The following is a 14623-nucleotide window of genomic DNA, read 5'->3' on the forward strand; positions in this document are numbered from 1 at the left end:
CCTCCATGGAGAATGAGAAGGTGGACCTCAGCCGCTGACAGACATGCCCTCAGGATACAGCAATACTTAGACTGGGCGGCAATTATTTTTCGCGCTCTCCAGCTTACTCACGCCCACTTCCACGCCCTTCTTCTTCTCTTGCGCTCCTCGTGGCGCTACAATGGCAGCAGTTTTGGCGGGAATCTCGCGGCAGATAGCAATACACAGTCTTTGCAATAAATCACAGTCCAACACGTTTCAATCACAGTTCCAAGGCACACATGACCCAGTTCCTCAGGCTTAAGTACGATCCTGTTCGTGATGCCAAGTTGGATCGCCCCCAGACACAGGGCCACGCGTTTCGGTACCGGGCCTCTCTGGTTCGGTTCCGAGGCTGTCACGGTGGCTAGACCCGGTCCACAACCCTGCTAAGGGGCGTCCAATGAAGGTGGTGCAGTCTGTCAGGGGTTCGTGATGCCACCTGTGGTGTTCGGTCAGGGTGACCGATGCTGCTATGGGGTCCGCTGGGGTGATGGAATGGCAGCTGGATGGTATACCTTCCCACAGGTGAAGTATGTGCCCAGGGCTTCCCAGTGGTGTAGGTGGCGATGGTGTGAGGTGCAGGCAATAACGAGGACACAAGGTTGCAGTCTCTTTACCTCTTTACTGAAGACTTCAGGATCCTCAATCCAGAGCATGTTTAACAGGGCTATCAGAGACCGGCCAGTCTGATGGGCACTTCCAGAGTTTCCCTCGCAGATGGAAATCGTTGCCCACCACTAGCGCCTGTGTGTTGTAGTCCTACCCTGCTGAGCATTCAGAATAGTCCTCACAACTGCTGTTCTCGTTCGTTCGTTCTCTACAGCTCTCTCTCTCTTTAGTTCCAGATGTTACTAGTTTCTCGTCCCCCAGTATGTTTTGGCTAGGACGCACCCGTATGACGGGAAGGCTTGGAGGTCTTCCGGGACCCTAGAGACGCCCCTCTCCCAATGTTGCCCCCTATGTCTTCTTAGGAAATTTAAGGTAGACAGCCAACCTATAATTAACTGTCCTGCGGAGTTTGAAGTAAGGCCTGAAGTCAGTTACTCCCGTGGTGTTCCGGCCACCGGCTACACGCCTCAGTACGATGTTGCCTCGGTCTCATGGCACGACTCCTACTGGTATTCCTTTTTGCTTGATCTCGTTTACACTGTTCCACAATATCCTTCCTTTCTTGTCTCTTTCTTAGGATACCGCCGCAAGGGAGTGCAGGCGCGGTTCCGTAACGTTCTGTTCTGTTTGCTAGGCACCTGCCAGGTTCCCACGCCTGACAGGGACCCCCCTGTGTCTTCTCCCCGCAACACCCCCTGCCACGGGATGTTGCCTGAATCCAACCCAGTCAGCTTCTGACTAACTTCCTCCCCAGCCCCTAGTTTTACCAGTGTGAGGAGTGGCCCAATAAATAAAGCCTTTTTCTCCCCCTAGTGGCCGGAGTGTGAAGTGTAATGTGTTCTGGTGATACCTGGTCAGAATTCCTTCAGTGCCATCAGACGTACCATCACTCCCCTTAGTGGCAGAGTGTCATACTGCAACGACCAGATCTCTGGGGCGCTGCACAACAAAGAAGTCAATCTTTTCTCCCACGCTTAGGTTTACTTTTCTATGCTGGGAAGAATCTTGTTGCATCAGACATTAACTTTTTGAGGATGTTCTAAGAATTCTAGTAAATTTGCCATTTTGCGTACCATCTTTACTGTGATTACAGATGCCAGAAAAAATCAGGACTAAAGTATATATTTGTTTCTTTTAAAAGCCATTACAAAGACCAGGAAACAACCAATATAATGGATAATAACCTTAAAATGTAAAGAAGGAAAGGCTTGCAATTTTTTCCCTAAGGCATTTTGTTAAAAATCTATTTATTTATTTTATTTCAAAGGTGTAATTCGAGCCTGTATATTACTTATTTCTCATGTAAATTATCCATTACTCTAGAGGACTCAATCTATATATATATATAACAAGAAAATGCAGTAAACTGTGAAATAGCAGAATTATGAATCAGTTCCTGTTCTGCAAGGCCACAATATGAAATAAAGTATGGGTTACATTATTTTGAAACTATAAATCAAATAATGTACAGGTGTAGGTGTTGTAATACTTTTAGATGTAAAAGTGCCTTTTTCACACATAAGTGATTTTTTCACAACCACCAAAAAATGTTTTTCGTCAGCGTGCTAGATCTGCTGTCACCTGTTTTTGGTACGTGTGTAAATTTTGACCATCTTTTGTCATTTGTTTTTCTCTTCTGCAAAAAAAAATAATGATACACGTTTCCCAAGCTGACACCAGTTAATCAGTGAAAAATACCAGTAATCTCTCCATTTTTCTTTTTTTCACTGAGTTTTTCAGTGAAATTAACAAGTTCAAAACGGACCATAGAAGGACACGTGACCAAAACAACTTGACAGGTGAATAATCCCACTGAATATAGTGTGTCAATGTGCAGTTAGTGTTCGTGAATAAAATTTACCACACCTGGAGGACAAATAACGATGTGTGAAAAAGAACTGAGTATAAGAACACAACATTTAAGCCTGTTGTATAGTGTCTTTAAAGCCTTAAAACATATGATATTGATCAACCTCTGTATGGCGCTAATCACACATCAGCATTTGGTCAATAATTTGCCACCTATTTTGAAAGCTAAAAATGAGACTAGAACCTAAAACAAGAAGACTGCAGGTTTTTGGCTTACAAATATTGATAATATACTGACAAAAAAACTTGAAGAGAGAATGAGGCAAAAGAATGTAGCCATGTCTTTCCTACAGATAGAGTTTGCATTTTTACCATGTTGATACCCTAAAATGTTAGAGACTGTCAAAAACTTTTTTGACCTACCAATTGAAATTTTGGGTAAGATCATACTATTTAAACATTTACACTAGTTCTAACCATAAAGTCAATTTGCAAACAAAATAATTGTAAAGATTCGAAAACACTGGTATTACTAATGTTCATTGTATAAGTAACAATTCAAAAATATCATTTAAATGAAAGCACACTGTTCACATGATAACTGTTATCTTTTAGCACAAAAGACAAAGCAAGCAATCTCATTTTTTACTTAAATTTTATGCCTTTAAATGTGTTAATTGTATTCTTGTCTTTATGGCAAAGTCTCATTTAAAAACCTAACACGTTACATTCATGAAACTTCATCTATAATTGTTACTTTAGTTGTTTTCACCTCCCAGAATAAAGTAATATTTCTAAGGAAAAAATGAAAATTGTGCTATTCTGTGAAGTTTTTTTAAATATATTTTTATATATTATTAGGTTCCTGCTGAAACCTCTGTTGGCAACTGAGTGGCACTGCAATCAATCACTTGAAAAATAACAGTACAGGTTCCAGCTGAAGTTGGCAGGAGACAGTGGGATAATGTGCAAAATTATGATCAGGTGAATAAAAGTTTTAGAAAATGTTGAAGTACATGTGTTGAAGTTTCATTTTTTTTCCTATTCTAAAAAAACATTTTTACAAAATTATATTTTTGCTTATTTCAGGTCTATTTATTTCATTCCAAAATAGAAGTAAATCAAACCAGAGCACAGCAAGAAAACGTTTCTTTTTACTTAGAAATATGGCCATGTGAATGTAGACAGTTTAGAATACAATCCCATATTGCGTTTTAACAAGAGGAGCTACCAAATGACAAGAACTAAACTAAAAAGGTAAGATAGTTCTTGGTTCGAAATCCTAACATGGGAAAGGTGTTACTGCCTTATGGATGCTTTGTTAATCCAATTTTGTAAAAGAAAAATATCTGACATGTGACAATAATATGTACAAGCAGGTCATTGCCCATTAGGAATGGTCCAGAAGTACTGCTGACTTAGGAACACTTCCAGAAGTTAAAGGGGTATTTCCATCTCCAAAATCCAAAATCCTGTTCTAATAATGTATGTAGTAGGTCTAATAATAATAATATAGTAGACACATCCCACAATGGACAACAATAAGATGGATCTCACACACATATTAACCCCTTCATGACCCAGCCTATTTTGACCTTAAAGACCTTGCCGTTTTTTGCAATTCTGACCAGTGTCCCTTTATGAGGTAATAACTCAGGAACGCTTCAACGGATCCTAGCGGTTCTGAGATTGTTTTTTCGTGACATATTGGGCTTCATGTTAGTGGTAAATTTAGGTCAATAAATTCTGCTTTTATTTGTGATAAAAACAGAAATTTGGCGAAAATTTTGAAAATTTCGCGATTTTCACATTTTGAATTTTTATTCTGTTAAACCAGAGAGATATGTGACACAAAATAGTTAATAAATAACATTTCCCACATGTTTACTTTACATCAGCACAATTTTGGAAACAAAATTTTTTTTTGTTAGGAAGTTATAAGGGTTAAAATTTGACCAGCGATTTGTCATTTTTACAACGAAATTTACAAAACCATTTTTTTTAGGGACCACCTCACATTTGAAGTCAGTTTGAGGGGTCTATATGGCTGAAATTACCCAAAAGTGACACCATTCTAAAAATTGCACCCCTCAAGGTGCTCAAAACCACATTCAAGAAGTTTATGAACCCTTCAGGTGCTTCACAGCAGCAGAAGCAACATGGAAGGAAAAAATGAACATTTAACTTTTTAGTCACAAAAATTATCTTTTAGCAACAATTTTTTTATTTTCCCAATGGTAAAAGGAGAAACTGAACCACGAAAGTTGTTGTCCAATTTGTCCTGAGTACGCTGATACCTCATATGTGGGGGTAAACCACTGTTTGGGCGCACGGCAGGGCTTGGAAGGGAAGGAGCGCCATTTGACTTTTTGAATCAAAAATTGGCTCCACTCTTTAGCGGACACCATGTCACGCTTGGAGAGCCCCCGTGTGCCTAAAAATTGGAGCTCCCCCACAAGTGACCCCATTTTGGAAACTAGACGCCCCAAGGAACTTATCTAGATGCATAGTGAGCACTTTGAACCCCCAGGTGCTTCACAAATTGATCCGTAAAAATGAAAAAGTACTTTTTTTTCACAAAAAAATTATTTTAGCCTCAATTTTTTCATTTTCACATGGGCAACAGGATAAAATGGATCCTAAAATGTTTTGGGCAATTTCTCCTGAGTACGCCGATACCTCATATGTGGGGGTAAACCACTGTTTGGGCACATGGTAAGGCTCGGAAGGGAAGGAGCGCCATTTGACTTTTTGAATGAAAAATTATTTCCATCGTTAGCGGACACCATGTCGCGTTTGGATAGCTCCTGTGTGCCTAAACATTGGCGCTCCCCCACAAGTGACCCCATTTTGGAAACTAGACCCCCCAAGGAACTTATTTAGATGCCTAGTGAGCACTTTAAACCCTCAGGTGCTTCACAAATTGATCTGTAAAAATGAAAAAGTACTTTTTTTTCACAAAAAAATTATTTTCGCCTCAATTTTTTCATTTTCACATGGGCAGTAGGATAAAATGGATCATAAAATTTGTTGGGCAATTTCTCCCGAGTACGCCGATACCTCATATGTGGGGGTAAACCACTATTTGGGCACACGGCAGGGCTCGGAAGGGAAGGCGCGCCATTTGACTTTTTGAATGGAAAATTAGCTCCAATTGTTAGCGGACACCATGTCGCGTTTGGAGAGCCCCTGTGTGCCTATGCATTGGAGCTCCCCCACAAGTGACCCCATTTTGGAAACTAGACCCCCCAAGGAACTTATCTAGATGCATATTGAGCACTTTAAACCCCCAGGTGCTTCACAGAAGTTTATAACGCAGAGCCATGAAAATAAAAAATAATTTTTCTTTCCTCAAAAATGATTTTTTTGCCTGGAATTTCCTATTTTGCCAAGGATAATAGGAGAAATTGGACCCCAAATATTGTTGTCCAGTTTGTCCTGAGTACGCTGATACCCCATATGTGGGGGTAAACCACTGTTTGGGCGCACGGCAGGGCTCGGAAGGGATGGCACGCCATTTGGCTTTTTAAATGGAAAATTAGCTCCAATCATTAGCGGACACCATGTCACGTTTGGAGAGCCCCTGTGTGCCTAAACATTGGAGATCCCCCAGAAATGACCCCATTTTGGAAACTAGACCCCAAAGGAACTAATCTAGATGTGTGGTGAGGACTTTGAACCCCCAAGTGCTTCACAGAAGTTTATAACGCAGAGCCATGAAAATAAAATAAAAAAATTATTTTCTCAAAAATGATTTTTAGCCTGCAATTTTTTATTTTACAAAGGGTAACAGGAGAAATTTGACCCCAAATGTTGTTTTCCAGTTTCTCCTGAGTACGCTGATACCCCATATGTGGGGGTAAACCACTGTTTGGGCACATGCCGGGGCTCGGAAGTGAAGTAGTGACATTTTGAAATGCAGACTTTGATGGAATGCTCTGTGGGCGTCACGTTGCGTTTGCAGAGCCCCTGATGTGGCTTAACAGTAGAAACCCCCCACAAGTGACCCCATTTTGGAAACTAGACCCAGAAAGGAACTTATCTAGATGTGTGGTGAGCACTTTGAACCCCCAAGTGCTTCATAGAAGTTTATAATGCAGAGCCGTGAAAATAATAAATACGTTTTCTTTCCTCAAAAATAATTATTTAGCCCAGAATTTTTTATTTTCCCAAGGGTTACAGGAGAAATTGGATCCCAAAAGTTGTTGTCCAGTTTCTCCTGAGTACGCTGATACCCCATATGTGGGGATAAACCACTGTTTTGGCACATGCCGAGGCTCGGAAGTGAAGTAGTGACGTTTTGAAATGCAGACTTTGATGGAATGCTCTGTGGGCGTCACGTTGCGTTTGCAGAGCCCCTGATGTGGCTTAACAGTAGAAACCCCCCACAAGTGACTCCATTTTGGAAACTAGACCCCGAAAGGAACTTATCTAGATGTGTGGTGAGCACTTTGAACCCCCAAGTGCTTCACAGAAGTTTATAATGCAGAGCCGTGAAAATAATAAATATGTTTTCTTTCCTCAAAAATAATTATTTAGCCCAGAATTTTTTATTTTCCTAAGGATTACAGGAGAAATTTGACCCCAAAGGTTGTTGTCCAGTTTCTCCTGAGTACGCTGATACCCCATGTGTGGGGGTAAACCACTGTTTAGGCACACGTCGGGGCTCAGAAGGGAAGTAGTGACTTTTGAAATGCAGACTTTGATGGAATGGTCTGCGGGCGTCACATTGCGTTTGCAGAGCCCCTGGTGTGCCTAAACAGTAGAAACCCCCCACAAGTGACCCCATTTTAGAAACTAGACCCCCCAAGGAACTTATCTAGATATGTGGTGAGCACTTTGAACCCCCAAGTGCTTCACAGACGTTTACAACGCAGAGCCGTGAAAATAAAAAATCATTTTTCTTTCCTCAAAAATGATGTTTTAGCAAGCATTTCTTTATTTTCACAAGGGTAACAGGAGAAACTGGACCCCAGGAATTGTTGCGCAGTTTATCCTGAGTATGCTGGTACCCCATATGTGGGGGTAAACCACTGTTTGGGCACACGTCGGGGCTCGGAATTGAGGGAGCACCATTTGACTTTTTGAATACGAGATTGGCTGGAATCAATGGTGGCGCCATGTTGCGTTTGGAGACCCCCTGATGTGCCTAAACAGTGGAAACCCCTCAATTCTAACTCCAACACTAACCCCCCCACACCCCTAACCCTAATCCCAACTGTAGCCATAACCCTAATCACAACCCTAACCCCAACACACCCCTAACCCTAATCCCAACTGTAGCCATAACCCTAATTCCAACCCTAACCATAAGGCCATGTGCCCACGTTGCGGATTCGTGTGAGATTTTTCAGCATCATTTTTGAAAAATCCGCGGGTAAAAGGCACTGCGTTTTACCTGCGGATTTTCCGTGGATTTCCAGTGTTTTTTGTGCGGATTTCACCTGCGGATTCCTATTGAGGAACAGGTGTAAAACGCTGCGGAATCCGCACAAAGAATTGACATGCTGCGGAAAATACAACGCAGCGTTTCCGCACGGTATTTTCCGCACCATGGGCACAGCGGATTTGGTTTTTCATATGTTTACATGGTACTGTAAACCTGATGGAACACTGCTGCGAATCCGCAGCGGCCAATCTGCACCGTGTGCACATAGCCTAATTCTAAAGGTATGTGCACACGCTGCGGAAAACGCTGCGGATCCGCAGCAGTTTCCCATGAGTTTACAGTTCAATGTAAACCTACGGGAAACAAAAATCGCTGTACACATGCTGCGGAAAAACTGCACGGAAACGCAGCGGTTTACATTCCGCAGCATGTCACTTCTTTGTGCGGATTCCGCAGCGGTTTTACAACTGCTCCAATAGAAAATCGCAATTGTAAAACCGCAGTGAAATGCGCAGAAAAAAATGCGGTAAATCCGCCATAAATCCGCAGCGGTTTAGCACTGCGGATTTATCAAATCCGCAGCGGAAAAATCCGCAGAGGACCAGAATACGTGTGCACATACCGAAACCCTAACCCTAGCCCTAACCCTAACCCTACCCCTAACCCTAACCCTAACCCTACCCCTAACCCTACCCCTAACCCTACCCCTAACCCTATTCTAACATTAGTGGAAAAAAAAATATTTCTTTATTTTTTTATTGTCCCTACCTATGGGGGTGACAAAGGGGGGGGGGTCATTTATTATTTTTTTTATTTTGATCACTGAGATATAATCTATCTCAGTGATCAAAATGTACTTTGGAACGAATCTGCCGGTCGGCAGATTCGGCGGGCGCACTGCGCATGTGCCCACCATTTTGGAAGATGGCAGCGCCCAGGGAGAAGACGGACGGAGCCCCGCAGGATCGGTAAGTATGATGGGGTGGCGGGGGAGCACGGGGGGGGATCGGAGCATGGGGGGGGAATCGGAGCGCGGCAGGCGTGGAACGGAGCACGGGGGGCGTGGAACGGAGCACGGGGGGCTGGAACGGAGCACGGGGGGGTGGAACGGAGCACGGGGGTGGATCGGAGTGCAGGGGGGGTGATTGGAGCACGGGGGGGTGATTGGAGCACGGGGGGAGCGGACAAGAGCACGGGGGGGAGCGGAGCACTGGACGAAGGGGAGCCGGAGCAGTGTACCGGCCAGATCGGGGGGCGATCGGTGGGGTGGGGTGGGGGCACATTAGTATTTCCAGCCATGGCCGATGATATTTCAGCATCGGCCATGGCTGGATTGTAATATTTCACTCGTTATAATAGGTGAAATATTACAAATCGCTCTGATTGGCAGTTTCACTTTCAACAGCCAATCAGAGCGATCGTAGCCACGACGGGGTGAAGCCACCCCCCCTGGGCTAAACTACCACTCCCCCTGTCCCTGCAGATCGGGTGAAATGGGAGTTAATCCTTTCACCCGATCTGCAGGGACGCGATCTTTCCATGACGCCACATAGGCGTCATGGGTCGGATTGGCACCGACTTTCATGACGCCTACGTGGCGTCATGGGTCGGGAAGGGGTTAAATAGTATAGTGCTAGGGATAATACCCGTACTAGAAATCCTTCAAAGCAGTCTAAGACACTCCGAAATACCATAGAGAAAACCCGAGAAGAAACACATGGAGTACATGTCCCAAAGTGTAAAAATACGTTTTTATTTATACCAATATTAAAAACACAATAATGAAGTCATTACATATACAGAGTACACAATAGGGGAAAACTGAGGATGGCACTGAAAGTGTTAAAAGGACGGAAGACCCCCATACGCCGCTAATTCGGCTTTCTAATGTAAATGCACATTTCGCGTTGACTTCGTCAGGGGGCAGTCTGACGAAGCCAACGCGAAACGTGCGTTGGGGCTGCGGCGGTGACCCCCCCCAAGACCGGAGACCGAGTATATGGGTAAGAGCCACTTAACCGCTTTAAATATGATATAGGCCGTTCTGTGGTTAGCGGCACCCCACTTGGGGAGATGTAGTTGCTCACTTGCGGACTGTTAGATGTGGTGGCGTCTTTACCCTAAAATCTGCACTTAATGGCATTTACATTAGAAAGCCGAATTAGCGGCGTATGGGGGTCTTCCGTCCTTTTAACATTTTCAGTGCCATCCTCAGTTTTCCCCTATTGTGTACTCTGTATATGTAATGACTTCACAATTGGAATAGAAATCGATCAATAAATGTCATGTGCCCAAAAATGGTACCAATAAAAATGTCAACTCGTCCTGCTAAAAACAAGCCCTCACATGACTCTGTGGGCCAAAATATGCAAAAAATCATAGCTCTCAAAATGTAGTGGTAAAAAAACAATTTTTTTGCAATAAAAAGTGTCTTTTAGTGTGTGTTAGGAGTCGAGTTTCCTCTGCTGCACAGGGGGAATCTCGATCCGTCTCCGCTGCGGTCTCCCATTCTCCTCCAGCCACAGTGGAGTCTGCTCAGCAGGGACGTTTATCCCAGCGTCTCGCTCAGTCTGACTCTGTGCAAAGAGTTACTGCTGCTTTTCCTGCTTCTGCCATTGAAGCCAGTGCTGGGCAGCGGCGAGTGGACGTTTCTGGATCTAAGTCATTATTTGCACACACTGAGCATGCCCAGGGCAAGATCTCCTGTTGGAGATCGAGGGTTACATGCTCAGGTACTGCAGCACATCCCATTGGTCCTTTTGGCAGGTCCTGAAAGGGCAAAACTTCTGTAGCTGTTTCCTGTGCTGCAGCTATATAAACTGCGCATGACCGCACGGCCATGCGCTAGTATTGTCTTGTAAATATGTGTGTGTGCTGTGTGTCAAAGTCGCTCTTTAAATAACCCTCCCTATTGAATGTCTGTTCGCGGAAGGTGTATGTTTGCTATCTAGCGCCCGACTTATCCAACAGCACGTAACACACATTACAGCTACCGGTTGCTGTGTCCGCCTGTACGGCGCCGTGCGCTTGCTCTGCGCTTTCCTGACCCAAGCCTGGGTGGTTAGTGGCGTCCGTCTGTGCGGCACCGCACGCACTCTTGTGCCTTTATATTCTTATTTAGTTTCCTTACACACCCAGTTGCGGTGTTGTGCCAGCAAGTGTCTAATCGGACTTCAATCCTAGTTGGGGTTGAGTTCGCTGACTACTTGCTCGCGCTCTATGTGCGGTACCGCGGTCCTGTGACGCAACAGGATCGCTTCCTTCACGCAGGGTGTAGTTAACCCGTGCGTGTATACTTGTAGTACCGCCATATAGTCCGTCTTACTAGCAGCAGGGTGTTTACCTGCACGGTGGACCTCGGACTGCGAACGCACCTAGTTCCATTTCATCTTGTACTTGGTGCGTTCCGCCAGTCCTAACAGTGTGTCAAACATAAAAACCCGATATATATCTTGTATCGCTGCAATCGCACCCACCCAAACAATAAAGTCGCCTAATCACTTATACCGCATAAGGAACAGCGTAAAAAATAAATAAAACCAATTTTTCACATGCACTTAATTTTTTCATTCTGCCTCACAAAAATCGCAGTAAGGCTAGGCGCACATTTATCCTGCGCTCTGTGCTGAGCGCTTACACCAGGTTTTCTGTGTAAATCTCTGAAATACATGAATGAGACGGAACTCCCGGCAGATGATTCCCTATAATAAGGCAGATGGAGGCACTGTGGATGCCATCTGACCTGTGATCTGGCAGTTTGTCTTTTTAGGATTGAATAAAAGTGCTGTCGGACACAGATTTCTGTACTTCTGAAATAAAGGACACTGCTGCACAAAGGCCAGACGGAGTTGATAGTAACTCTGCTGCCTCATAGTGAATGGATCCCTAGGGGGTTTCATCTGAATCATGTTTATATGGAAGCCCCAATGTAAGTGCTCAGCGTAGAGTGCCAGATAAATGTGATCCCAAACATTATGTAAAATGTTCCCAATGAAAGCTTCAACTCAATCCACAAAAAACGCCAACCCTCACTCAGGTCTGTCATCTGTTAACGTAAATATAGGGGGCTTCCTTGTTACCGGCAGCACAAGGCTCTGGAAAAGCGAAATGACTCCTCACCTGTCAAAAGAATTTCAGCAAATTCTGTGCTCCCAAATCCAAATGCCCCCTCCCTTCTAACCCCCACCGTGTACCTAAACCACATATTACATCCACAGTGTAGCTAAACCACATATTTCATCCATGTTTGGCATTTCTGAAGCGATGAGAACCCGCCTAACTTATGGGTGCATGCCTCCAGAAGCACAGGTTGGGCATAATGTACTGGTGAGTGCAACGTACTGGTCACTGCAGCGTACTGGTCACTACAATGGCAGTTTGCAATTTTCACGCGTAAACATTCGTTTCTGGAAGATACTCTTGGAGTCAAAATCGTCACTACACCTATAAATTCCCCAAGGGGTATAGTTTCCCAAATGGGGACACTTGAGGGGGAATTCTGCTCTTCTAGCAATTAGGGGCTCTGTATATGGAATTCGCAAACTATTCTGAAATTCTGTGACACAACTATGGTGTCAATGTGATCACTGTACCCCTAGATGAATTCATTGAGGCGTGTAGTTTGTAAAATGGGGTCATGTATAGGGGGTTCTGCTGTTCTGGAACTCATGGGCTCTCCCAGTGGGTCATGGCACCAGCAAACCATAGCAGTAAAATCTGGCACTCCTTGACTTCTGAGCTTTGCACTGTGCCTGAAAAATATTTCCCGATTACATGTAGGGTATTGGCGCACTCAGAAAAAAATGGATCTCAGTTTGTTGGTAAAAATGCATTAGAACATTCTCTCTCTCTCATTACTCTGGTATTTGGCAAATATTAATAATTATGGTAATCCTAATTGACCTAAAACGGAAAAGGTTTATTCTGATTTCATGTCAGATATTGAGAAAAACATGCATATGTGTCTTTTTATATAGTGTATGTAAACTTCTGGTTTCAGCTGCATTATTTGTGATTTTTAAGCTATAAGATTCTATACTAAAACTTTTGATTAGCTATAAAAATAAAAAAAATTACAACATTTGTGCTACCAGTCTGTGGTAGTGGGAAAATCCCACAATGATCACTGAACTAACTTGAAATTGACAAAAGTAATATTAATTTAAATTTACTGAATATCAACTAATGAAAATCAGACATTGCCTCAACAGAAACATTTAAAGTATAGAAACTAATGAAACTAATAAAACTGAACTAACTATCTTTCCATTTCACATATGTTCCCTACCTGATCTATCTATCACATTAAATTACATCACACTTTTCCCTGTATTGGAAATCTGCTGCCTCGGAGTAACCCTTGACTCTACCCTGTCCGTCAAACCACATATCCAAGGTTGTGCCTCCTCCTGTCGCCTCCAGCTCAGAAATATTTCCAGAATCCATCCTTTTCTCATCCCTCAATCTAATAAAATGCTTGTACATGCCCTAGTCATCTCCCGCCTTGACTACTGCAACATCCTCCTTTGTGGGCTACGTTCTAACACTCTCGCACCTCTCCAGACCGTCCTTAACTCTGCTGCCCGACTAATCTCTCTCCTCGCTACACTCCTGTTCCCCTTTTGCAAATCCCTTCACTAGCTCCCAATATCCCACCGTATCCAGTTCAAACTACTAACACTGACCTACAAAGCCATCCATAACCTTTCTCCTCTGTATATCTCCAATCTAATCTCCCGATATCTTCCCTCATGTAATCTCCGGTCCTACCAAGACCTCCTTCTGTCCTCCACATTTAATCGTTCCTCACCCATTCTCCTCCAAGGCTTCTGCCAATATCCCCCATCCTCTGTAATTCTGTGCCCCACCATATCCGATTATCCACCACATTCGGATCCTTCATACGGAACCTGAAAACCCATCTCTTCAAGAAAGCCTACAACCTGCAATGACCACGCTGCTACCGCAACACCATCTGAGCTACTGCAACCCTAAACTCATTGTCGCCTTCCCCATAATCCTGAAAAATGTAAGCCTAAGGGCAGGGTCCTCTTCCTTTTTTACTAGTCAACCATTGTTAGTTTGTCCACTGTAATCAATATTTGTATTTTGATGTAATCCATTCTCATATACAGCACCATGGAATCAATAGAAATAATTAATATTAAATAATAATAAAATGGCATAAACAAACAAGATGTTACCCTAAAAAATACTAAAAACAATTTGACCATAGGGACATATCAAGCTAATGAGAGTCTTGTAATTTGCACCAACTTCCGAAAGAGGTCAGAGGTGTACGTCAAGGTCAAGATACATCAGTGTCAGATTGCACCCGCTTTCCTTGTCGTGGCAAAATGCACTTCATGGAAGATGACTAAGGAGAAAACCACTGTTGAGAGCAAATCCACAAAAAAGCAGAACTGGGCTTTGCTTAAAAGGCATATCGGCAAGCCACAAGGAGAACGTTCTTTGGACAGATGAAACAAAACTGGTAAGTCACATCATCTGTATGTTCAAAGACGCAAAAATGGAGCATACAAAGAAAAGAACATTGTACCTGTTGTGAAACATGGAGGAGGCTTGGTTATGTTTTGGGGCTACTTTGTTGCATCTGGCATAGGATGTTTTGAATCTGTGCAGGGTAAAATGAGTCGCAGATCATGTGTCCTCCAACAGGATAATAACCCAAAACACACAGCTAAAAACATCCAAGATTGGCTACAGTAAAGCATTGGACTATTCTGAAGTGGCTTTCTAAGAGTCCTGATCTAAATCCTACTGAAAATCTGTGTA

The sequence above is a fragment of the Ranitomeya imitator genome, chromosome 1, assembly GCF_032444005.1.
Source record: "Ranitomeya imitator isolate aRanImi1 chromosome 1, aRanImi1.pri, whole genome shotgun sequence".
In the NCBI taxonomy this organism is placed as follows: domain Eukaryota; kingdom Metazoa; phylum Chordata; class Amphibia; order Anura; family Dendrobatidae; genus Ranitomeya; species Ranitomeya imitator.